Raw genomic sequence first — 24,902 nt, forward strand, 5'->3', positions numbered from 1 at the left:
TCAGCGGCGGCTGAGTCTGGTGTCTTCTCCCGAGGAGGTCGCGGGCAGGCGAGCGCCTAAGGCGGTGGTGGCAGCAGAGGAAGCGGCGGCAGCACCGAGGGTGCTGCTGGCCAGGCGGGTGCGAGCCCCTTCGCGGATTTACCCCCCCCGAGGGAAAAAAACGGCGCCGAGAGCCGGGGGAGGGGAGGGGAGGGCTACAGCTAGAGCAACGAAGGCAGCAGCTGAGGCGCGGACCCTCCCTAACGGCGAGGGGGGAGGGAAGAAGGAGGGGCGGGGGCTGGGCCGGACGTGACGTTGGAGGGGGCGGGGCCATGGAGAGGACATCAAAAGAGCCCGACTTGGGGGGAGGGGAAGGAGGCAGATTGGAAGGGGGAGGGAGGATCATCTGCATGTTGAAATGGAGGCGGTCCAAAATCAGTAGTCCATCCAGCACTTATCCATCTTGGCACTGCAGGGAATTGAAGCGGAACCACATATATCTTAAAGTTTGTAAAGCATTTGCTAAAGCGATTTCCTCGAAACAACCCCGTGAGGTAGGTAGTGCAAGGATTCTTATTGCCAACTTTTACATTTGAGGAAACTGAGGCCCAGAGAAGCAAAATGACCCTTTCAAGGTCACGCAGCACGATGAGAGTCACCACATGTAGACTCAAGAAAACTCGAGCCACAATTATTCATCCAACACTTAAATTGGGTGAAATTCCAGAACAAGGATTTAAAAAAAAAAGGGCCACGTCCCAAACCACCAAGAATCTGTTTTCTTATCTAGCAGCTCACATTTCGGGAATGCTTCCTCACAACCACCCTGTGAAACCCGATGATTCCAGTATTATTCTCCCTATCTTACAGATAAAGAAACTGAGGCTCAGAGTGGTTGAAATAGCTTGCCTAATGTTTCACAGCACAAGATCTAGAACCCAGTCTTCCAATACCCAGGCCAGTGCTCTTCCCACGACGCGTGTAACCAGACACGTACCCACAAAACATTTGCAGGCTTTTTTTTTTAAAGGAAAGGGGGAGGAGAAGAAGGAGAAAGGAAAATAGACCAGGGAGAGGAAGTGGGTCAGAGTGAGGAGAAAGGGATGAGGGGGAAGTAGCTGTGGAGGGAGAAGGAATACAAAAGGTGCTCTTTGTAACCAGGCTAACGCTGAAGATGTGTGGGGAGGGAAATGTTAGTCCCCTCTCAGAAGGTTGCAAACCCCAGGGCTCACTGTATATTAAGCTCCTGATAGGAAACCAGAGCAACAACTCAAAACCCCCAGGCAGGCAGTTAGAAGTTAAGCCAAGATGCCATGGTTACTCACATCACATTCACATGAGAATTAGGTCAGAATCAGGACATCAGAGCTACACCTGCAATCCCTCCTCCTCCAGACATGCTATTCACCTTACAAACTGACAGCTACATACAAAATGTCTCTGGTTCTGAAAGACTTGGGAAATATGAAAGTCAATGAGCCTGCTAGGCTCCAGAACAACGTTCCAACACAGAGGCTTATCAGCATAGAGGAAGAATCAATTGCTTGCCTAGCAACCCAGACCAACCCAGAGTCCTCTAGTGTCACTCCAGGGCTCTCTCAAAGATTCGTTGTATTACATTGTCAATCACTTTAGTGTTCCTACTTCCCAACCTTGTGAAAATGGGAGTAAGAACATGTTGATCTGTTAGATGCTTTAGAATCTAATAGCGAGTGCTCGAGTTCTCCCCTATAAGGAGAGAGCATAGGACAAGTCTTCCACCTGCACAAAAACTCTGAAGCTGTGCATACATAAACCAATATATGTAGTCAAATACCAAACACTTGAGCAGATGACAAGTAGTAGTATCCTCCATTTACCTCTGCTGGAAGTTTGTAACTCAGGAAATTAAAAATCAAATCAGCCCTTTTCACAATTGGTATGATAGTCTTACTTGGATGTTCTACTTTGAGATTCAAGTAAGAAAAATAACAAATAGTAATTTCAAAGTGGCAGGATATAAAATCTACAAAACCAGTTTTTCTTCATATTACCAACAAAACCCAGAGATAGAAAAATTCCATGCAAAATAACAAAATGTATCAAATATTTGAGAGCCCACTTATCAAGATGCATACAGTAATTATATGAATGTGATTACAAAACACAAAAATACAGTCATAAACAATTGGAGAGATTAAGTACATATGATTAGATTGTGCCAAGGTAAAAATGGCAATACTATCTGAATGAATTTACCTATAGTATTCAGTGCCATACCAAACTACCAAAGGATTACTTTATAGTACAAGAAAAAAATTCATCTGGAGAAACAACAGATCAATAATCTCAAGGGATTTTTTTTTAAAAGGAAGGAGTCTTTGCAGTAGGAGATCTAAATCTAAAATACAAAGCAGTATAATTAAAACTTACTTGGTTAGACTAGGTAGATTTGAGAATTATAAGTATAGAGATGGTAATTAAATCCATGGGAGCTGATGAGAACACCAACCGAAGCAGTAGAAAGGAAGAAGAGAAAAGGCCCAGGACAGAACCCTGTGGGACACCTACAGTTAGTTAAAGGATATGATCTGGGTGAGGATCTAGCAGTGGAGAATGAAAAGGAACTGATTGATAGGTAAAAGGAGAACCAGGTGAGAATGGTGGTGTCCCAATAACCTAGAGAGAAGAGAGTATCAAGAAGAAGAAGGTCATTGACAGTGTCAAACGCTGCAGAGTAGTCAAGAGAATGAGAATTGAGAAAAGGCAGTTGGATTTGGCAACTAATATCATTGGCAAAAACAGAGAAAGAAAATTATAGACCAATTTCACTAATAAATATGGTTGCAAAAATCCTAAATAAAATACTAACTAGAAGATTACAACAATACATCACAAAGATTCTACATTGTGACCAAGTGAGATTTATATACCAGGAATGCAGGGATGGTTTAACATAAGGAAAACTATTAACATAATTGATTATATCAAAACAAAAGTAACAAAAATTATGATTATATCAATAGATGCAAAAAAAGCTTTTGACAAATGCAACACTCATTCCTAGTAAGAACACTTGAAATCAAGTACAAATGGATTTTTCCTTAAGATGATAAGCATCTACCTAAAACCATCAGCAAGCATTATTTATAATGGAGATAAGCTAGAAGCCTCCCAATAAGATCAGGAGTGAAACAAGGATGCCCATTATCTCAATATTATTCAGTATCTTATTAGAAATGCTAGCAATAGCAGTAAGAGAAGAAAAAGGAATTAAAGGACTCAGAATGGGCAATGAGGTAATAAAAGTATCTCTTTTTGCAGATGATATGATATACGTGGAAAATCCTAGGGATTCAAATTAAAAGCTAATTGAAACAATTTTAGCAAAGTAGCAAGCTGTAAAATAAACTCACATAAAACATCAGCATTTCTATATGTCGCCAACAAAACCCTGCAAGAAGAGATAGTAAGAGATAACCCATTTAAAATAACCATAGACAGTATTAAATGCCTGAAAGTATACCTGCCAAGACAAACCATATAAAACATATAAACATAACTATGAAGCCTTTTTTTACAAATAAAGTCAGATTTAAGTAACTGGAGAAATATTAATTGTTCATGGGTGGGCAGAGCCAATATAATAAAAATGACAGTTCTATCTAATCTATTCAATGCCATCCCAATTAAATTACCAAAAACTTATTCTATTGAGCTAGAAAGAAATAATAAAATTCATTTGGAAGAACAAAACATCAAGAATATTAAAGGAAGTAATGAAAAAAAATATATATATATATAAAGGAAGGAGGTTTAGCAGTACCAGATCTTAAACTGTATTATAAGATGGTAATTATCAAAACTATCTGTTACTGGTACTTAAGAAATAGGAAGGTGAATCAGTGGAACAGAGCAAGCATACAATACACAGTAGTGAATGATTTTAGTAACCTTGTGTTTGACAAATATAAAGATTTTAGCTCATGGGATAAGAATTCACTATTTGGTAAAAATTGTTGGGAAAACCTGAAAGCAGTCTGACAGAATTAGACCAATATCTTTCACCATTTACCAAGATAAGGTCAAAATGGATACATGATCTAGATATAAAGGGAGATAAAAGTAAATTAGAACGTGGAACATATTACCTATCAGACTTATGGATAGGAAAAGAATTTATGAATAAACAAGAGACAGCATTGTGAAATATTAAAATAGATCATTTTTATTACATTAGATTAAAATGGTTTCGTACCAATAAAACCAATGTAGCCAAGATTAGAAGGAAAAGAAAAACCTGGGAGGGAAGTTTATAAACAGTTTCTTAAATAAAGGTCTCATATCTCATATATAGAGAGAACTTTGTCAAATTTATAAGAATGTGAGTCATTCCCCAATTGATAAATGGTGCAATTTTTGTATGAAGAAATCAAAACTATGTATAGTCATGTGAAAAAAATGCTGTAAATCATTATTTACTGGAGAAATGCAAATTAAAACAACTTTGAGATATCATCTCACACCTAACAGATTGGCTAAAATAATAGAAGGGGAAAATGTTGGAACGGATGTAGAAAAATAGGGACACTAATATACTGTTGGTAAAACTGTGAACTGATCCAACCATTTTGGAGAGCAATCTGGAATTATGCCCAAAGAGTGATAAAACCATATACACCCTTTGACCCAGCAATACCACCATTAGGTCTGTTTCCCAAAGGTGATTAGGGAAAAAGGAAAAGAACTTGTATGTTTTTAAATGTCTATAGCAGTTCTCTTTGAGGTGGCAAAGAACTGGAAACTGAGAGGATGACCATCAATTTTTGTTGTTGTTCAGTCATGTCTGACTCTTTGTGAATCTATTTGGGGTTTTCTTGTCAAATATACCAGAGTGGTTTGCCATTTCCTTTTCAAGATCATTTTATAAATAAAGAAACTGAGGCAAACAAGGCTAAATGCTTGCCCAGGGTCACGTAGCTAGTTAGTGTCTGAGGCCAGATTTGAACTCATGAAGAACATGAGTTTTCCTGATTCCAAGTCCAGTACTCTATCCTCTATGCCACCTAGCTGCCCACTCATCAATTGGAGAATAACTAAAGAACTTGTGGTATATATTGGTGATGAAATGCTACTGTGCTGTAAGAAATGATGAGCAGGTTGATTTTAGAAAAACATGGAAAGACTTGCATGAAATAATGAAGAGTATAATCAGCAGAATCAAGAGAATGTTGTACAAAGTAACAGCAATACTGTTCAAAGAGAACAACTAAGTTATTCTGAGTATTATATATACTCAAATCAACTGCAAAGGACCTATGAAGGAAGATGCTATCCACCTCCAGAGAAAGAACTGATAAATAGAAGTATGCATGGCATGATTTTACATATAGATATACCTATACAATACACACACACATTCATATCAAATGGTGGCCTCTGTGGGGTGGGGAGGAAGGGAGATAGTTTGGAATTTAAAATGTAACAAAAAAAAAATGAAATGAAATTTTTTTTAAAAAGAGAGATAATTGGTAACTTTGGAGACAGCATCTCATAACATATGTGAAAAATGGATAAATAGCCTAGACATAAAAGATCATATCTATTATCTACATAAACAAATTGGAAGAGAATGAAAGGAGATGCTGTTCACAGCTATTGATAGGGGAAATGCTCGTCAAAACAAGATTAAGTAATCACAAAAGTTAAAATGAACAGTCTGATTCCAAAAAATTGAAAAGGTCTCACACAAGCAAAATCAATGCAGATAAAATCAGGAGTAAACAGTTAACTGCAAAAAAAAAAAAATCTTTACATCAAATTTCTCTGATAAAGGTCCAAGATATATAAGAAATAGATTCACATATATAAAAAGAGCCATTTCCCAATAAATAAATAGTCAAAGGATAATCAAGCAATTATAAAATGTAAAAAAAAAGCAAGCAATCAGTAACATACAAAAAATGCTTCAAATCATTACTACTTAGAAAAAAGTGTATTAAAACAACTCAGGTTCCATCTTGCATCCATCAGATTGGCAAGGATAACAAACAAGGAAAATGACACTAGTTGGGTGCTTTTAGAGTACAGACACATAGATTAACTAGTGGTAGAGCTGTGAATAGGTCCAGCCATTCTGTAAAGCAATTTAGAACTAGGCTTTAAAAAGTCACTAAGCCATCTACTAGGTAGGTACCCCCGACTCCCACAATGAGATCAAAGAAAACGAGAGCATAGAATAGAAGATAGAACCCAGGACTTGGGAATTAGAGAAGTTCAAATCCTGGCACTGCTACTTACTACCTTTGTGACCTTGGACAAGTCACTGCCTTTGGGACTCAGACTAAACAACTCTTAACCAATGAAATAGCCAACCATGACTCCAGAAGACTAATGACAAAGCATGTTTTCTACCTCTCAACAGAACAGTGATGGACTAACAGTGCAGGATGAGACAAATATTTTCAGATAGTCAACATGAATCTTTTTCATACGATTATGCTAGCTTGTTACAGGGAAGTTTGTTTTTAAGTTTTATGTGTTGTGGGGATAAGGGGTTATTGATAGTTATATAAAAAAAGCATCAGTGAAGCATTTTTTTTTAATGTACAGAAGAGAAGGTTTAGAGGGAAACAGACAAGCAAGACAACTTTTGGAACTAACATACTGAATTTAGGATATACTTTTTTTAAATCTGTATATAATGAGATTTGTGGTTTCATGCACAATGCTCATTCTCTGTAGATGGATATATTCATGTTTCTTGATGTTTGTCAAAGTCATAATAACAAGAACATTTTAAAAGTATATTTTTAAAAATCAGTGAACATGTAAATACATAGTGTGATACAAATCCCAAAATAGAATGTAGCCCCAGAATTTATAGACATAGTTTTTAAAAAGCCACCCTCCGAGATCTGTTAAATGTGTTACTGTTGAAACCATTTCCCAGATCTCAAGGAAACAAAAACCTAATTAATGTAAGACAAGTTATGATCTAATTTATAAAAATAGGTAAAGAATCCTCACATTGATCCTGTAAGATAAGTACTAGAGGGAATATCTATTTTATAGGGGGAGAAACTAAGCCCAGAGAGGTTAGGCGATTTGCCCATCACAACATAAATGCTGCCAGACCTGAAATATGAAGTCTGGGGATACAAAAAAAGCAAAAGACAATAACTGCCCTCAAGGAGTTCACAATCTAATGGGAGAGACAACAAGCAAACAAATATGTACAAATAAGTATATACAAGATAAATAGGAAATCTTTTTTTTTAATCGTGAAAAAAAGGGAAGGAACTGAAATTAAGAGGGGTTAGGAAAGGCTTCCTGTAGAAGATGGAAGAGCATCAGGTATACACATTTAATACTTGCCCTCTGATATACTACTGAAGTCAGAAATTGATCTTTTCTAAAACTCACTCAGCCAGGACAAGAAATAATTACTCTCAGGCAAGCACTAAAGATGGCCAATTTCGTTTATTTTCTTCCCCAAGTTACACTGCAGGAGTTTTTAACTGGGGGCCTATGAACTTTAAAAAAAAGTTTTAATAACTATTTCAATATCAATGGTCTCCTCTATGATCCTACATTTCAATTTATGCATTTAAAAACCATTCTGAAAAGGGGTCCATAGGCATGATGCAAAAAAAGGTTTAGAACCCCTCACTCTGGTTAGAATAGACCAAGAGAAACTTTAGTTGGGTTTGAAACTATTTGTGTAGTGGCTTAGATGCTGAACAGTATCAATATTCTTACCTAACTTCCTAATAGATAAGTGTTCTACTGCCATGAAAAATTAATCTTTGCTACAGCTTACAAGCATTCTTTGAATGGCCATGTGCCAGGCAAGGCCAGAGCATGTCTTAACCAGCCCCTGTGTTTGTTTCCTGCTGCCTCCAGCCTCAGCTCTCATTCCTCCTCCCCAGTCACCTGGGGGTGTCCTGGTGGTGGGATTTGGGGACACAGAGATCTAAACACTTCATACTCTAGCCAGTCACTATGCTCTCTGGCTCTCCCAGAAATTGAATTATAATGATATGCTCACAGCCCTTGACCTGGTGAAAAGAAAGGGCAACCACTGACAAGCCAGGAAGTTACTATGACATATCTGGATAGGTCAGTATCAACCTATGAAAATCCTCATCATCTTACAGTGAGTTTTACTCTTGACTTTAGAGTAGAGACAGATTTTCTGTGGCCAGTTACTTCCTCGCAGATTTACAGAAAAATCAAATGGATTTCTCCCAAATCCCTAGATGTTCTAGAAATCGCCATGATGCTTCAGTCTCTTATCACAAAATTTAAAAAGTTTCCATAAGCTCAAATATCCACTCTTTTCTGAATTGAGGCAGTTAAGGTTGCCTGAAGACAAACAACGTTTCTTCATTCCTGACATCTTAATTTAATACCTAGCAAGTCATTTAGAGGCCATTGTGTCCTATCTGAGGACATAAACTCACAGGTTATGAGTATTTCCACAAATACTGTCAACTGATATGCCCAGCAACCCTTGAATAGCAAGTATTATTATTCTCATTTTATAAAAAAGAATTTGAGACCCAAGAAGGTTAGGTTTCTTGCCTAAGATCACAAAGCAAGTTAAGTAGAGAGCAAGTAGGATCGGTACTTTCCATCCTTGGTCTTACTCCTAGATCTGTGGTATTCTAGTGTACATCATTGCAGACAGCAGCAAATAGCTTTTCCTTCTTTGCTAAGGAAAACACAAAAAAAATCTTTCAAGTAGTTTTGATGCCACTCATTATTAGTGAAAAAAATTTGGAAAGAAAATTCCATATGGAAACTTTTGACATAGCTTGCTAAGCAATTACCTATTTGAGACCAAATGTATTGAGCAAAATGTCCCAAACCCTTAGTGTCATTTTAATAACTTTTTTCAGGACTGTCTTCTAGGCTAGTAAACACATTCATGTTAAATGTACAACAAAGTACATTTACTTTTATTGGCTGTAGCTTTATACTCTCAGAATAAGAACTTAACTCTAGGCAAATATAGAAAAATACATATGATCCTCCTCAGAAAATAAAACTGCGTGAAGCAGATTGGCATTTTACTATTCTGGCTCCAGCAGGAGAGAGGATTGCCATTAAATTCTATTAAACTGCTCCAATTAATTTTTAGCTTCTTAAGTACTTACCCCCACTGGGAAAAAAGAAAAGCCTAAAAAAATTAAAATTAAAATCTTCGGCTGTAGGAGAGATTTAGATGCTGAGTGCTGCTGGCCTAAGAAGTGTAAAGAAATTTTGTCTGGGACATATGTTCTTGGACCAGCATCGTTCCATGCAAGAATACATGTCCTTTTAAAGAGATAGTATGAGGGGCAGCTAGGTGGCGCAATGGATAGAGCAGTGGCCCTGGTGTCAGGAGGACCTGAGTTCAAATCCAGTCTCAGACCAGACAATTGACACTTACTAGCTGTGTGACCCTGGGCAAGTCACTTAACCCCACTGCCTAGCAAAAAATAAAATAAAATAAAAAAGAGATAGTATGATCTGATAGAAAAGATATAAAACTTGGAGTCAGAAGACCTGGTTTTGAGTTACTTCATTTCTCCACCCTAGTCTCCTTATCTGTAAAAGGAAAAAGTGGAAACAGATGATCTCTGGTTCTATCTAGTTATCATATCATTCTAAACTGACATTGTTAGCAAAGAATAAGAGAAAATCTAATGTATATAAAAATTCATACCATTTCCACAACGGCTATGTAATAAGTAAAAAATACTGTTTGGATCTCAGCTACTCAGAAAACCCTCATTTTCCATAATAATCTTCATTGTACATGTATATGGAACATAAATTTGGCAGAACAGAAATACATTATGATCACAGTTTCAAGAATGTCATTACCATCTTCACTCACACACAGGCACCACTGCCTATCTATTTAGAATTGGGAACTGTAATATTTTACTCTTACCACCTTGTATCTTTGCCCTGCCCCCACTTGAAATAGAAATTATGTGAATAACATGCTGATCAAATAATGAATTGGAATATTTAACCTTTATGATTAAAATGCTCTAACCTTTTGGACATTTCCCCTCCAAATTCAGAACTTTCATGATTAAAAATCTAATGGTATCAGTGGATATTCCCTTTTCCCTCCATCCTGTCTTACCATGCCCATCCCACCAAGACCCCGGTCTGTAAGATCTGATTTGCCCAGTGTCAAGGCCTTCATTTGACCCCTCTAGCCAGAAATCCAAGCCACAGGAACCATGCCATTCTATAAATTTCCCATATGTATCTGCTCCATGACTGGTCATTCCCAGCATTTGATTAAATCTTTTCTAAGGCATTTTTAATTGAAACACTCTACCCTAGTCAATTACTAACAAATATTTCTTTCATTAGGTTCAAATTTCAGCAAACTTTAAGTACATACTATATGCAAAGCATTGTATTAGCTGATACAAAGACAAAAACAGCCTTCTCTCACAGAGCTTATATTCCGGGCAGACTCAAATAGATATGTACTTCAGTGTTTAATTAAAGTATTGATAGACTGATTTGTAAAGCATTTAGTCTTTCGGTAGTTCCAAAGCCTAAATAAGCTATGGAATATTGGGAGATCAGGCTCATCTTATAAGTTTCTGTATAGTAGTGAGAGACACTATACCTCACTTTATACATGAAGGATAGATTTTTAACTTTGTCTTGTAGCTATTTGTGTTCAAAACTTCTTTCTTTCAATAAATTATGAACTCTGAGAAGACAAGAACCCTTGTCTTAACCATCTTTGAATCTCCTAGTACCTAGCATGTGATAGGCATTTGATATTTCTTGAATGGATAGCCAAATCTGTAATATAACAAGGGACTTCAATATAGAGCATTCAATGTATTTGCTTTGCTAAAATAATTGCTCAGATAAATGTTTATGAAATGGAAAATTGATTCTCTGCAAAACAACTTTTTTCAATCAACAAAAGAAAATTAGCTGTCATAACATTCTTTGTAATAATTGCTCTTCTTAGAAAATAACCAAGTAGCTGAAATTTAGCATCACAAGACCTTGCCTTCCTGATGTTATCCTCTATCTCTCCCACCTCAGGCTTCCACTGCAAGACTGTAATGCACACAAAATGTTACAAATGCACAGATGAAAGATGGTGGAGTGAAAGCAGTGACTTGCTTGAGCTCTCCCCCAAATCCCTCCAAATACCTGTTAAAAAATGGCTCTAAACAAATTCTAAAGAAACAAATGCACAGATGAATTAGAGCATAGACTGTCCACAGACCCAAGTAAATACTGACATTGTTATGATTTATATTCTTTTCCAAAGTTTAAATAGTCTGGATTTTATGACTTAATTTGGGATTCAGTTACATATTTTTGTTCAAGGTGTTAAGTATGTAATTTTTTTAAACGTTTAAATGAAAAGCTCTTCATTTCAGCAGAGGTTTACTGATTCCAAATGAGTTCCCCATAATTAAATCAGTAAGGAATCAGCCCCATTGCAAAAGCACTTACATCTGTTATCTTGCTCCTCACTATGTTCAGGCTGGCTGCTAGGCATGTAAAAGACCCTATGGATCTTAAAGGATAGCATTTCCCAGAGATCTTGTAGAATAAAAAACACCCATATCTCAGAAAGGAGTTCAAATATTGACTGAAGACAAAATGTAGACAAAATTAATTCAGATTTCCAGTTTCACATAATCTCTGTTCTATTTTATACATGGAAATGTATGAAGATTGGGGGGAGGGGTCAGCACAGAGTGAGGTCTTGGGCTCATTAAAGTCCAAATTTAAAAATAAAATTAATAAATTAATAAATTGATTTGAGGTTCCTTCCAGGCCTAAGAATCTTTGCTTCTAAGGAAACAGTTTCTAAATCACTTCAAGTCACTTCCTTGTGATCCTTCTTAACTCTAATACTTGGAACGCAGCATTTTTCATCTAACTTGCCTTATTCATTATCTAAGCATTAAACTTTACATTCACCCTGGGAGGCAAAAAAGAGAAACAGAATTATTCCTTCCCCCACTAACACAACCCAACTGTCTCCAGGGTATATCGAAGTCATTGTGCCAAGGCCAGCTGCCTACATGATGGCTTTGAATAGGACATATTGTTTATATAAAACAACTTTTTATTCTAGTTATGTCATTCTTTTTAGTAACAGATCTACTTAAGGACTATTTGTATCTTGTCCTAAAATGACAATACAACTTTAGATAGAATATTAGAGGTGTGGGAAAATATCTAGAAATTATCTGATCCAATCCCTTCATTTTGTTTTTAAAACATTTTTTTACATGCATTTATAATCTATCCCTCCCACAGCAACCTCTCTCACCCTCACTTGGCCATGTGAAAAAGGAAGGAGGTGGAAAAGAGGGAAAATGAGAGAGAGAGAGAGAACCCTCATCATAAACATTGGCCATGCCAGAAAAATAAATGTATGTCTCTCTGTATTATTAATTTCATCACCTTTCTGGCAGGAGGTGAGTGACAACCTCTGCATTTTACAAATTGGGAAACTGAGATCCAGAGTCAGGAAATGATTGATCACACAACTACATTAGTGACAATGCTGAAATTAGAATTCAAGTCTTCTGATTCCTCAGAAGAATTCGGTGCTCCAAATATTAAAGCTGATCACAAGGTCAAAGTGACACAGACTAGAAGCTAAGTCTCATGTCTGGAAGTAACTTTTTAAATTTTATCCTTTAATTCCAAGTATAATGAGCACACACCAAAAGAACAAATCCCAAACCTAACACATCTCCATATAGAAAGTAAAACATAAAGAGAGTATGTGAAACTACAAATATGAATTAATTTTGTCCACCTTTTGTCTTCAGTAAGCATTTGAACTCCTTTCTGAAATGTTGTTTTCTAGTCTCCAAGATCCCGCCATCCTGTGAGGTCCCTAGGGTCTTTTACATACCTGGCAGCCGTTGCCTGAACATAGTGAGAATATTTCAGATAATCTTTCCACTTTACCATTCTTCCCTGCTTACTGGTCTGCTCCATACCCCACCCTTAGTCTTGTCAATCAGTTCTTCTCTAGGGTTTGGAAACTTTGTCCTGAAAGTTCTTTGGGGCAAGCCCTCAAAGATAAATGGCTTCCAAGGAGAACAAAGGTCAAAGAAAAACAAGTTAAGAGGGGGAAAAATCGAGAAACAGTACCTTGGCCAGGGTACACCCTCCCACTACAGCAGAGATGGCTGTTGGGGCTGACAATGAGTCAGCACTGGCAAGCTTATTTCTGGCAGGATTGAAGCACCTGCTCACACAGCTGTAATTAAAGAGAAACTTTGAAGCAGTGTAGACTTCTAATCACATTCTAAATGGTGAGCAGTCATTTTAGGGCTGCCTTCTGATTAAATCCAGATGTTTACTTTTATTATCCCATCATTAAAAAAACTTAGAGGGAAAAGAACAGCAGCTGTTATTTCTAAAAGTATTCTTTCCATATGTAAATAAACAGTTTTAATGGGAAGTGGGGGAAATGAAATCTAATGTTTGCTCCCCCTGCTACACTTATACTAACCTCTTATTGTCCCATCTTTCTTTAAACAGTGTGAGAACCTGCCAGGCCCCATCTAGTGTCAATCCTATGAACCTGTGTTGTGAATGAAAATCCAATTTTGAAACCCCTGTTGGTTTTTCCCAAGGCCAAAAGCATCAATGAATAGGGCTATCTAACTCACAAAGTCTCATGTGATTTTTATTTTTCTTGCCTATCATTTCCAGGGGTAGTACTTAATATAAAATTTGCCTGGCACTTATATAACTGAAGGAAAAGTAGGTAAATAATCCCAGTGTTGCTCATGTCCCATCAATCACTGCCATGAGGGATTGAGTAGTTAGCTAGAAGGTGGGATTGGTACGATTGGGAGAATCTTTAGCATTAAAAATTACCTGGATTGGGGAGGCTACGTGGCACAGTGGATAGAGCTCTGGCCTTGGAGTCAGGAGGACTCGAGTTCAAATGTGGCCTCAGACACTTGACACTTAGTAGCTGTGTGACCCTGGGCAAGTCACTTAACCCTGATTTGCCTCACCAAAAAGCAAAAAAAAAAATTACCTAGGTCTTCCACTGGACTTCATGGATTATCAGAAGTATTTTATGCTCAAATCCTTCCTGTGAATTCAGGAGGAAGCAGTCATGATGCCCCCTATTTCACAGAGGGATAAGCTAAAGTAGAGAAAGGCATAACTTTCATAACACTATGAAACTGGTGTCCTAGCTTCATTTGGAGGAGGAGGAGGAGGAGCATTTACACTAGTGCCACATTACAGAGTGCCAAAATCATAATACGCTTTGCAACCAAACTGGCCACATTTATATCTGGAGGACCAGCTCTTAACAGCAATAGGAGCACTACTGAATCTATAACAATTCAATCCCCTACTAACGTCCAATTTTCCCCATGTAATACATTCAAATAATTGTTTTATATGTCCCTAAGTTTTCATTTCCCTCCTAAGAAGTGCTCTTTGTTTTCAATAGTTGGTTCTTTGATTAACATCTTTAAAGGGTAAATATAGCCACGTTATACTCTCTTGAAAATCAATGGACACTTCTCTTTCCTTTCTATGTAATCAATCTTTATCTCTTCTGAGTTCCAGTCCCATATCTCCAATTACCTTCTTGACATCGTCACCTGTGTGCCTCATAGGTATCTCAAATTCAGCATTGCCAAAGCAGAACTCTGTTTTCTCTTTCTGCCAAATCCACGCATCTTCCTAATTTCCCTGTTTTCAAAAAGTGCTCGACCATTATTCCACCCACCCAAGGATCCTCCTTAACTCTTCACTCTCTCTCATCCTCCACATCCAATCTGTTGCCAAAACTTGCCAATTCAGCCTTCACGACATCTCACCATCTCCTTTTCTCTACTCACACTGCTGGGCCATCTCCAGTTGTCCTGATCTGTATCTGGCCACTGGACCCAGATGGCTCTGGAGGAGAAAGTGAGGTGAGTGACTTTGCACAGGCCTCCCTCACTTATATCCAGTTGACTTGCAAGTCATGGCATCATCTTCCTAATGTCATGGTCTTCTTCGAGAACAAAGGACAAACCACAACTACAACAACTCACATTACAACTACCCTGATTTCAGGTCCTTTTTGCCTCTCACCTAAACTATTGCACTAGCCCTGACTAGTCTTCCTTTATTTAACCCCTCCCCTCTCCAAGCTGTCCTCCACACAGCTGGCATATTAACATTCTTAAAGCCCAGATCTGACATGTCACTCCCCTACTCAATAAGCTTGAGTGGCTCCCTGTTGTCTCTAGGAGAAAATACAGACACTCTGGTTGACATTTAAAGCATATGACAATCTGGCTTTAATCTATCTTTTCACATTATTCCTCCTTATGCCCTCTATATTCTAAGCCAAAGTAGCCTTCTGTTTGCCAAGCATGACATTCTGTCCCCTGCCTCTATCACTTTGCATAGGCTGTCATTCATACCTGGAATGCTTTCCCTTCTCATGTCTGTCCCTTAGCATCCCAGGTTCCTTTCAAGGCTCAACTCAAGTTCCCCCCCACAAAAGGCCTTTCCAGGCTCCCTTAATTGATAGTGTTTCCCCTCCCCAAGTTATGTCTTATTTATTTTCTATTTAATTTTATGTACATGTTGTTTCCCCTCAATAGAACAAACTCCTTGAGGACAGAAACTTTCATTTTTTGTCTTTGTATTCCCTATATGATGCTCATAGAATTGAAATGAATTCAATCTAACATCTATAGCAAAGATTCTTAATCGTGTGTGTGTGTGTGTGTGTGTGTGTGTGTGTGTGTGTGTGTGTGTGTTATGGACCCTTTTGATAGTCTAATGACATCTTCAGACCGCTTCTCGGAATGTTTATAAATACATAAGACAAAATACATACGATTACAAAGGAAACCAATATTGAAACATAGCTACATATTGAAATATAGTTTTATTTTTTTAAAAAAATTGAATAGACCCCAGGTTAAGAACTATTGTTCTAAGAACATTCAATTTGGAGCCGTGAGACCCGAGTTCAAATCTCAACTTTAGATTTTGTATCTGAGGGACCTTAAGCCAGCCAATCACTTTCCTTCTCTCGAATTCAATTTCAATATAAAGTGAAGGGTACAGAATCTAAAGTCCCTTCCATCATTCTGATCCTTCTAACTAATAAAGTTTTGAAAGGTAGTATAGACAATAGTAAAAGGTTCATAGATTTGGAAGTAGGAGGGACCTCACATATCCTAGTCCATCCCCCTCATTTTGCAAGAACAGACACTGATTTGGCCAGAGTACACAGATAGAAAGTGGCAGGGCCAAGATTTGAATACAGGTGCCCTTGACTTCACAGCCAGTGTGTCCTCTTTCACTGCACTTCCACTGCACAACTAAGCACCAGTCCTGTGATTTTAGGAAAGTCACTCTGTATATAATCCCTCAATTTCCCTATATCATATTTCCCCGATCCTTTTATTTTATTTTTTGAGGCAATGAAATAAAGTGATTTGCCAGGATCTCAGATCCTCCTGACTCCAGGGCCCCAGCACTCACAGTGCTCCATCCACTGTGCCACCTAGCTGCCTCTGCCCTGATCCTTTTCCAGGGAAAGGAAAGTTTCTTCACAAGGCACTCAAAGATATAACCAGAAAAAAAGACAGACAAAGTAAACAAGTCTTTGGAAATTTCTGTTCCAGCTGCTGTTTTTACCTCCTCTCATCCGCTGCAACATTCTAGGAGCAGTCAAGGAGCAGGCTGAATCACCTGATGTTGTCACTTTCTCTCCCTTTTGCAGAGCACCCAGATTTAATGGGTCTAGGATACAGGGATACCCCCTGGTTGAAGTGTGCAGTCAAAGGAATGAAGAGAAGACACAACAGTTACAGAATCACATGCATATGCCACCCAAAAATCCTCAGCATAGTACCTTCCTACCCAGAGGGGAAACAGACATGGAACCCTTCCCTGGTCCCAACTCAGAGAGCAAACTATTCTCAGTCTCTCTTACACACTAATCAAACTTGCAAATTAAGATAAGGAAAAATCAAGGTATAAGGTGAAAATTTCCCTGTATTCCCCCAAACTGAACTCTCCCTCCCCAGTTTCCTGGAGAGAATAAAGCCAACCAATGAAGTATATGATAACAGCATTACCTCATCAGTACAGCATCTCATTGGCTGAACTATTCTTAGTGAAGCAAACATATCAGCCAGTTAACCCTTGCCTGAAAGAAATACTTGGGCATCCTTTCCTCAAGGACAAGCCCAACTCTCCACTCCCTTGCAGTAGGGGGCTGCAGAGCATTTTTCATAAGAGGGAAAGGATGTAGAGAAAACCAGGAATACCTTTGATGCATTCACCCCTTTCACAGAGAAAGCTTCTCCAATTAATTGTTAAATCTTTAGACCAAAAATCCCTTGCAGCAGGTTAATAAATATGACTGGAGAAAGGCCTGGTGAGGTGAGAGGGAAAGCAGTAGAAGAGAGAAGGGAGAAGGCAAAAGAAGAGGTTTCTTCTTTTTTTCTAAACCTACAGTGGAAATGACAGGACAAAACAGCAACTTTCCTACAAATTAGCAGTAGCTTTGTATGTTTCTTTCTAGAGACTGCTTTCTTGTTTGCTTTGGGGTATCTTTGAAGTTATCCTGAAATAACAGCAGTTATTTCCAACAATACCATTTTTATATAAAAAAAAAACAGTCACTAGCCAAAAGATTTGGAGTTAATTTTTTAAGCCTATGAATGGTAGCTAATCAAAAGTGCTAGTCTGTGACTTGAATACAAAAGGGTTTCCATAATGCATGAACAAAGCATTCAGTGAGCCTGTCCTCCTAGTATTGAAACTCCTTTTTTTGCTTCAAGTAAGTCCAAAAGATTATTTTAAATGTGCTTTAGAAAAAGAAACCATTTGCATTTGTGATTAAAGTCCAGAAGGAAAGCTTATCTCTGAAGACTTATTTCTTCCAGTCAGATGTGGTGATTTATTGCTTAATAAATCCTTTTAACTAGCTGCCCTCAATGCTGATTGTGAGTGAGGGTCAGTTTCCAGCTCAAAGAACAAACCTTTGACTGCAGATATTTTCTTCATATCAGGTTGTAATCAGATGTCCTACATGCAAGTTTGAAAACTCCAGAAGATATCTATTTTCTACTGAGGATCTTAAAAACATTTTTATTTTACAGATCAATGGGCTGGTTTAGCTTTACCCCAAACCCAAAGCGTCATCTAGTTTGTACCTAGAAATATTTGTTGTGTCTTCCTGTCACCTTTTTCTAGGAAAAATCTCTCCCCAAAGCCCACTAAATCAAATTTTGCAGAACAGAACTCCAGAAAGAAGTTGGAAAAGACTAAAACCTATTTCCATCTAGAGAGTGAATGGGTCTCTGATTTGAGGATAAACTCTGAAAAAGAGATGAATAGTACCAACTGTGGGAAGGCTCACAAGGAGAGACACCTTCAAAGCCACTCAACATAGAGATGCTCTCCAATACCCTGCCCCACATCAGCTTGGTCCCCATTTTGATTAACTTAAGCACAATTCAGAGTCTGAGATCTAAGCCTGACTAGATTGTTCAGGATGATAAGGATATTAAAGACAAAGGCCCATTCATGGGAATAGCATTCCCCCACAGGACAGCCACTACCTGTGTTCTGTGTAGATACCCTGATCTTTGTGAGGCCACAATAAATATCAACTGAGGATAAGAAAGAAGAAGTCATGGCATAGCCTCATCTGTGCTCAAAGTGCATAACGTTTCAACCCAAATACACTTGAGTTCCAGTGAAATCTCAAAATAGGACATAAAAGGACACCATACCCTTCAAATAGTTACTGTTTGATATCTTCCTTGCCATCTAGCCACTACCACCTCCTGAAGGAAGGAGGTAAAATCCACCTGTTCTCTTTTCCTGCAGCATGGTTTTGGAGAAGGTCCAAATTCAGTTTCTCTTCTGTGAAATCACAAAACCATTCATCAGACGAGCGTTATTCCTCTTGCCAAGTTCCCAGTCCCTGACAAGCACACTCTACTCCCATTTTATAGAATTAGAAGTGGAAATCTGAGGAAACTTATTGAGGAAGTCAATGAAGACATGGGCATCCTTCCTTCTTCAGCTCTCCCTTGACTGGCTTTTGACCAGATGCTACCCAGAACGAACATTGACAGAAGGCAAGAATAGAAGTGAAGAAGAAATATAGTACGTTATATTTCAGATATATCAGCTTATCCCTGATAGCAGTAAATTGATTGATGAATAATCACTCTCTGTGATAGTAGCCAGTAGGAAATAGAGCTTTTTCTTTAATATAGATTGAGCATATTTAAGAGGTCTGATTGGATAAAATGGGGACAGCCTCTATGGGGGGGGGGGGGACCCGCACCTTGAAAATCTAAGATCCTTACACAGCTCTTTGTCGATAGGGACTTGGTTTTTCATTTTGCTCTCAGTAAATCAAGGAAGACAGAGACAATGATGACTCAATAACAGCATGACAATTCTTATTCCAATTCATTCAATAGCTTCCAAGCTGCATAAGGTAAGACACACTGTTCTGGGTGCAGGTGTGCATAGAGCAGATACAAAAATGAATAAGACACAGTCCCTGCCCTCAATATGTATACAGTCTAGTAGGGAAAATGACAAGATACACAGACAAATACGCTATAAACTACAATGTGTGGAATGCATAAGAGAGAAGAGAGAGAAATGCCACGATCTCAAATGAGATGACACGTGATCCCTTAATCATTCTGTATTGAATAATGTGGAGTCCAACAGCAGTATTATTCAGCTGACTCCATGCATGATAGGCCTTGGCTTTTGCTTAAGTTTCTGTTTACCAAGCTTTTCTTGGCTCCAGCTGCCCCCTCCCAAAGATAAGATAAACCCTTGCTTTCCAATCCCAAGTTCCTCCTAGCCCCCTGCCTCCTTTTGAGGTGCCTTGCACAAAACTAACCCCATGACTGGGATGTCACAAGGGCTCAGCTATTATTCTTCCATTTGGCCCTCTTTTAGAGTATAGACACTCCTGACTTTTTCCTCAAGGATTCTAACTCACTCAGCATATGGAATAGAGGTCCCAACTGCCAGCCTGTACATTTCTCTGCATATTTATGGGGGTCCATGATCACAAGAAGCAATCAGGAGGGTAAACTTGGGGTAAACCATGGCTGATTGGTTTGTGGAGTCAGGACCTGGTGAAAGTTTTGCTTCTACTAGCCCAAGAGGCTGCCTAATAACATCTGCCCCTATATATCCTTCCAATAAACCTCAATTCATGCCTTAACTATAAATTTCCTTTGTAGTCACTTTTTATATCTCATAATTCAAGCCCACTTTGGTTTTTCCACTGGGCTAACTCATGTAGGTAAAAATTACTAAATTGTAACATATTCAATGCTTATTCCAAATGTTCTGTAGCTGCCATACTTGTAACAAGAAAATGACCAATTTGGTCAGTGGGGAAATTCCACAGAGGCACTTCCCATCCCCCCTAGATGATTGGACAAGATTATTGACTAACCTGTTGCCCTAATAAGGATATTCTACAAGTATTGGGTGAACTGTGCTAAATTAGTGGATTGAAATGTTTGAAAAAAATCAACTTACTATTACGACAACCTTCAGGAAACCTATAAAAATGCAGCTGTCCAGCCCCATGGTGATGGCCTTCAACCAGTGATCACCAACCCCACATGAGGTCTAGCCTAGAATCCTGACCAATCCGAAACTGACTCCATCTTAAGAATCAGAAGAGCCTGAGTCTAGGATAACCATGGCAAGCATTCTCAGTTGAGGACTGTCCCAGAAGATAAAGCACCACCCTGCTGCCCAGTCTCCAGTCCTACATGAGCATTATTCTCATTGTACTACTGTAGCCCATCCACAACAAGCATAGTTACTTGTATGCCTTTTTGAGTCTCTAATACATACTTTTTGGTGTTCAAAGGCAAGTCTATTCAGTACTTTCAGAAACCTAAATAAAAATTAATGAACTACGACATTTCAGGGGAAGTGGGAAAAGAGAAGAGGAAAAGGAAGAATGGAAGAAGTGTTGAAAAGTAGATGTTTGAGCTTAGCCTTGGAAAGGTTAGCTAGGATGGTAAACAGATGAAGGGATGCAGGGGAGATGGCATTTCCAACACACACACCTAAGATGTTCTAGCCCCCTCAACAGGAACACTTTCAGAGATTCTTGCCAAAAATTACCAGCTTGTGAGTTGGAAAAGAAATCTATTTTCAAACCAAATATGTGCTTCTCAATAAAGACAACCTAGATAAGACTTGTTTTGACAGTCAAATGAGATAATAAATCAGAAAAAGTTGTAAAAAGTGATAAAGTGTTATATAAATGTAAGGTAGTATTATGCTAATTTGAAAGTAACAGATAAAAGGTCTTTGCTATAATAGTCAAATGATCAGCACATACTATCCCAGTACAGGGTTCATGAGACTTCTTCACATGTTCTTTCAATCAGTGAGCATTTTTAATGCTTCTGGCCAAGCATTGTTCTAAAGACTAAAACTAAACAGTCCAAGCCCTCAAGGATCTGATACTGTTCTTTTGTAAGTTCTTTATAATGATTATTTTTCCTTTCTCTTTGTATTCCTAGCATGTTGTTAGATTGGGGCTCAGTACTTGTTGGTGATGGAAAGAGCAGTTGCTTGGGAATTAGGAGTCCTTGGTTACAGTCTCAGCTCTTCTCATCTTGGGCAAGTTACTTCCCTGCTCTGGGTCTCAGTCTGTTTCGTCCTCTACAAAAGGAAGGAGTTAAACTTGCTTGCTAAGGTCTCTTTCTGCTCTAATATCCTATGATACCCTGGGAGATGTTTGGGACCTTAACTCTCAAATAGTATCATCTATTTTACCTCCACACAGAGGCCTAGTCCTAAAAATTGTTGTAAAAAGGAATCAGTGAATTCTCTTTGCCAATGAGGGTCTGTCCTTAGCTCTTTCCTCTCTTTCTCCACACTCTCCCTTGCCAGGTTCTTTCATACTGATAGCCTTAATTACTACTTTTATGCAGATAACTCCCATCTATATCTTTGGCCTTGACAGCTTTCCCAAGCTCCAGGCTCATATTTCCCAATTCCTTACAACAGTAACGCCAAACTTAAATAGAAATGGATCCCTGTAGGCCACATATTGACTTAGAAAATCCAAAATTAGTGTTATCAGTGTTGTATGTTTATTTACTGTATGTTGTTAAACATTTCCCAATTACATTTTAATCTAGTTCAGGCCTCACTTGGGAGTTTTGCCAGCTGCTTGCAGGCCCTGAATTTGATACTTCTGCCCTCCAGGACATCTTCATTTCTATACCCCACTATTCATTCATTCACTCATTCATGTATTCAGCATAGACTCTGGGCCAGACACTATGCCCAATAAGTTCTAGGGATACAAAGATAAAAGGGAAGTCTCTGCCTTCCAGGAATTCACATTTTATTGGAGAGAACATGCACACTGAAAATTAAACACAAATTATGGAAAAAACAGTAATTTCTGGGAGTGAAAAATTAGCATCTAGGAGGAAAGGAGATCAGGATAAGCTTCCTTTGGAGGTGACACTGATGCTGAGCTTTGAAGGAAGCTTGGGCTTCTCCAAGGTAGAGGTGAAAAGAATATCCTAGAATGGAGGATAACCTGTGCAAAGGCATAGAGATGGAATGTCATGTACAGGGAACAAGAAGTGTGCCAGGTGAACTGAACCATAGAGTATACAGAGGAAAGTAATGTCATATAACCTGAAAAAAGTAGGTTGGAGCCTTATTGCAAAGGGCTTTAAAAGCCAAGGAGTTTGCATTTTAATTACAGAGGCAACAAGGAGCCACTGAACTTCTTGAGCTAGAGAATGATCAGCCTTGTGCTTCAGCAGCTCTGTGGAAGATAGCTCAGAAAGGATACAGGGAGACAGATTGGGAGGCTGTTGAAATAGTCTAGGCAAGAAGTGATTAAAGCCTATCCGAATTAGGGTGGTAGCCAATCCTGCAATCAGAAAAGGACAGGAACAGATGCAAGGTGCTGTAGAAGCAGAATTGGTAAGGTTTAGTGACTGATAGGAAGAGTCAAGACTGACTCTAGGTTCTGAAACTGGATGACTGGAAGGATGAATCAACAGAAATAGGGAAGGAATGATTGTGATGGAATACTATTGTGCTATAAGAAATGACAATGTGGATGGTTTCAGAAAAACCTGGAAAGACTTACATGAACTGATGCAAAATGAAGTGAGCAGAACCAATAAAACATTGTACACAGTAATAGAAATATTATATGATGATCAGCTGTGAATGACTTAGCTATTTCTCAGCAATACAATGATCCAAGACAATTCTAAAGGACTTGCAAAGAAAAATGCTGTCTACCTCCAGATAAAGAACTGATAGAGCCTGAATGCAGATCAAAGCATACTTTTTTTTAAAAGTATTTTTCTTGGATTTTTTTTAGGGGGGCTATGTTTTCTTTTGCAACATGGCTAGTATGGAAATATGTTTTACATGACTATACATGTATGATCCATATCAAATTGTTTGCCTTCTCTAGGAGGGGGAAAGGAGAGAATTTGGAACTCAAAATTTTTAAAAATAAATGTTAAAAATTGTTTTTACATAAAATTGAGAAAAAATAAAGAAAGAAAGAAATAGAGAAGTCAGGAGAAGCAAAAGTTTTTTGGGGGGAGAGAGATAAGCTTTGTTTGGGACACATACTGAATTTAAGACGTCTACTTCTCCAGGTAGTGACTTGGGTTCAGAGCACAGGAGACACTGGGGCTGAATATATGGATTTGGGAATCATCTTCTTAGAGATGATAGTTAGACTCATAGGAGCTAATGAGATCACTAAGAAAGGGAGTAATGATGCGACTTCTTGCCACTTTGTGGTCCTGAGTCACATATGATGAGGATACTTGCATGACACAATGTAATGGAACAGATACCAAAACTGAAGCCCCTCAATGTAATTCATAAAATCCCTATTTAACCACACCCACAGGAGAACACAGAACATGCGTTTAGTCAAGAGATTTCAATGATGACAGACAATTGTCACAAAAATGTACGAATCAACATTAGTGAATTTGACAGACAGGGAGAGGAGATTCATCAAGTGATAGTCTACGTTACAGAATTAAAGGGTTGAGAGGAAAATGAAAATCCCTTTCCAAAAATCTGTGGGATTATTGTCAGCATTAAAACTGCTGAGATTTTCAGGGCTTCATTTCCAGAGAAAGGCTCAGAAAAGGAGCTACGTTTGCTCATTCTTTAATAAGAGAACCAATGATTAACACTCATCATGCAAAAACAGAAGCTCCACATCAGATTTTCTTTATGGATGCCCTCTCCTCATGTCAGACTTTGGCTACAACAAGAAGATAAACAGCTATTAGAGAATCTTTTGACTTTGCCTCTTATTGAGCCACCCCACTTTGTCCAGAACATGAGATCTACCTTGTTATTCAAAAAAAAAGAAAATTCCTATTTTTTGGTAACTCACTATTTCCTGGACTACCAAAAAGGAAAAAAGGGGAATTATGGGAAAAACTTTCTTTACCAGGAAATTAAATGTAGGCATTTTTAATAACTAAACAAAAAAGCATAGTAAATATGACCTAAGCAAAGGCAACTGGCTCTTAGTAGAGACAGCATGAATTTTGAATCTACCTACATTGAATCTTAAGTTTATTTATTTAGTGTTTTTTAAGTAATTTTCAAAATAAAACCTTATTTAGGAAAAAAAGATGTTGCAGAAAGGTAAAGAAAGTTGAAAAATGAGAAAAGGCCATTAGATTTGGCAATTAAGACAGCTTCAGTAATGTTGGAACAAGCAGTTTCAGTTAAATGATGAGGCTGAAAGTCAGATTACAAGGGGCAAAGGAGAGGAAGTTAAGACAAGGGGCATAGGAAATTATTTTTTCCAAGTACTTTGGCTATGAAAAAAGAGAGAGATAGGAGGATAGCTT

At 38.2% G+C, this 24,902-nt stretch overlaps 1 protein-coding gene and 1 pseudogene across 2 annotated transcripts in view; one reads left to right on the forward strand and one right to left on the reverse strand.

Annotated features, from left to right (window-relative positions):
• The window catches only part of FAM13B (family with sequence similarity 13 member B), a 173,711-nt gene that overhangs the window by 110,286 nt on the left and 38,523 nt on the right, over window positions 1-24,902 (reverse strand). The window lies entirely within an intron of this gene.
• LOC114038989 lies at window positions 312-24,504 on the forward strand (annotated as a pseudogene).

This window comes from Vombatus ursinus, unplaced genomic scaffold (assembly GCF_900497805.2).
Source record: "Vombatus ursinus unplaced genomic scaffold, bare-nosed wombat genome assembly UNPS02011572.1, whole genome shotgun sequence".
Taxonomy (NCBI): domain Eukaryota; kingdom Metazoa; phylum Chordata; class Mammalia; order Diprotodontia; family Vombatidae; genus Vombatus; species Vombatus ursinus.